Below are 2,832 nucleotides of genomic sequence, written 5' to 3' on the forward strand. Positions count from 1 at the left end.
CGCTCTTCTCTTTTTGTTTTTAGGTCATCATGAATATATAACCAATTCCACATTTATTTAATTCCTATATATAAATAAAGAGTGTTATTTTGACACCCTGTTTTATAAGGGAAAGTTGACATTTCCTATTCATAACATATCATTAATCTGATGCTCCCTCTATAACATAAGCGATACCCTAGTTGTTATACATATAAATTATAATAGCATTAGGGGCGTTTTTTCTCCTCCAAATCAATATTATAATCGAGCGTAAAATTCAAGATTGGTGGCTCAACCAGTCAATTCGGATCCGAGTCCCCATTTAGAAAAGGGTATTCAAATGGATTTTTTCGATCTTTTGAAAAACGTAATAAGCTCGGTAAACTTCAAGACATTGTAAAAAAAAATAATTGAGCTTACATTATTTATTCGACGTTGGAAAAATGTCAAAATCAACAAGTTGAGTCATCCTCCCCTCTCTATAATAATTTGTCCGCCAGTCTTTTTTTTTTTTGTTTATATATACGCCAAATAGTGTTTTTAAAAGTAGCTGTACCTGAAAAAAAAAAACAAAATAGTAATTTCAATTAATTAGCATTAATTACATTCCATCTCATTCAAAAGAATGAATGATGACCAAATGAGGGAATGAGATGAAAACTTTATTTTGTTCCATTTTGCCCTCTAATTAAGCTTTTATTCACTTGTATAGCATATAATGAATTATTAAATATTTAATCATAAACTCATTTTCGCAGACAGAAGTCCGCCGATGGCTACGATTCTGAAGTTTGACCGGATCCCATTAAGTAGGGTTGGGTACGGGTCGGATACCTGCGTTTTTGGAGATACCCGTCTTCGTTTTCGTCTTCGCGGGTTTTAGAGAAATGTTATCTCTATCTCTATCTCACAACATCCGGATACCCGTCCAACGGATACCCATAACTAAAAAACGGGTACCCGCGAGTACCCGTACCCGTATGTAAAATATTAAACAATATAAAATTAAATTAAATAATCAATAAAAAAATATACATATTTTATTCCAAAAATACATTTTTAAATTTGAAAATTCTTAAAATATAATAATATGCATAGAATCCTAGAAACATTTTAAAAAATATACAATAATTTGAAGTTGAATCCATCAAAACTTGAAAATCCAATATATAATCTTAAAGGTAAGTAAAATAACCTAAGTATTTTTAAAATTATATTAAAAACATAAGGTTAATTTTGTAATTTTAATATATATGCGGGTACCCGCGGATACCCGTTATTTCAATATGTAAAACCCGAACCCGAACCCGTATGACGGGTATTCTAGTTTTTAATACTCGTTTTCGTCTTCGTTAGATGTCGAGTATCCATTTTTCGGGTATCCACGAGATCGGATATCCGCTTACCCGCGGATAACGGGTTTAAATGCCCAGCCCTACCATCAAGGGCATTAATATTATTCTAAACAAATCAAGATTTTATTGGCGACAAAAAAACACAAACATAGGTTGCTTTTTCTTGATAGTGGGATTATAAAAAAAAAAAGTCCTGGTCAATATTTTGCCCAATATCATGCCAATTTCGGTGCTAATCATCATCACCTTGGACTTTTAATTTAAATTCAATACAATAGAGAATCATATATGTTATTATTTTCAATTCAAAATTTATTTCATTTTTTCATTATACTTGGCATGGTGGTGAAGAGGTCAAGCACGAAATGATTGTGTCCCGAAGTGGACGTTAGCAAAAAGCTTCCAACACTTTTCTCCCCCTCTCTTCATTATTGTATTTGTACCCCAAAAAAAATCTCGTAATTTTTAGATAATAACATGATACGCACCGATTCTTTCTTATTATCCATATAGGTCTAAAGTATGCAATGATTTAGTGTGTGTGTATATATAATTATATATACAAATATTTTTTTATGGGAGTTATGGGAAACACCATACATTTGGCGATGCCCAAATTCGTATGGAGTAAATATCAAATGGGCATTTAGCACATGTGTAACCATTGGTGTTCCATTTCTTGTGTGTGTGTGTGTATATATATATATATATATATGGAGAAAGAGAGAGAGAGCCATATGGATGTGCACGCATATATGAGGATGCATGGTATGGCATGATAAATGTGGAAGCGACATGAAGAACAAGATGGGCCAATGGAATTCAAACTTTATACCGAGAATGGGCGACATGATAACATGCCTCTCCTCTTCCTCAATTTGGCTTTTTCATAAATTTATGATTGATGATTCAGTATTATTATTTTGTAATTAAAAAAACGAGAAATCGCCATAAAAACCCTATACTCTTCCCACGTCAACGAAAAAACCTTGTATTTTTTTTACCAATTAAATCCTATACTTAGTCTGATTAACTAATAAAACCTCAAATTTATTAATAATTCACCAAAAATCCCCACGTCTGTCAACTCAAACAAAAATGATGATGTGACAATGACTTGGTTTCCAAGTTATGTACATATCATCAAAATTATAACACATCTTTATTTCAAACAAAAATAAATTACATAATTTATTTAAATTAATTTATATACATATAAATTCACACACACATATATATATATATTAAATATAAAATTATTTATAACTAATAAAACACACACACATATATATATATATTATAAATTACATTATAAATAATATATATATATATACATATATATTATTTTTTAATATATATTGTATATATATTAGTTATAATTACTTTTATTTTAATATGCATATTAGTTATACATATATATATATGTTACATGTATAACTAATATATATACATATACATAGTATTTTTAATAGATACATTATATGTGTATGTGTTA

Source organism: Tarenaya hassleriana, unplaced genomic scaffold (genome assembly GCF_000463585.1).
Source record: "Tarenaya hassleriana unplaced genomic scaffold, ASM46358v1 Cleome30, whole genome shotgun sequence".
NCBI lineage: Eukaryota > Viridiplantae > Streptophyta > Magnoliopsida > Brassicales > Cleomaceae > Tarenaya > Tarenaya hassleriana.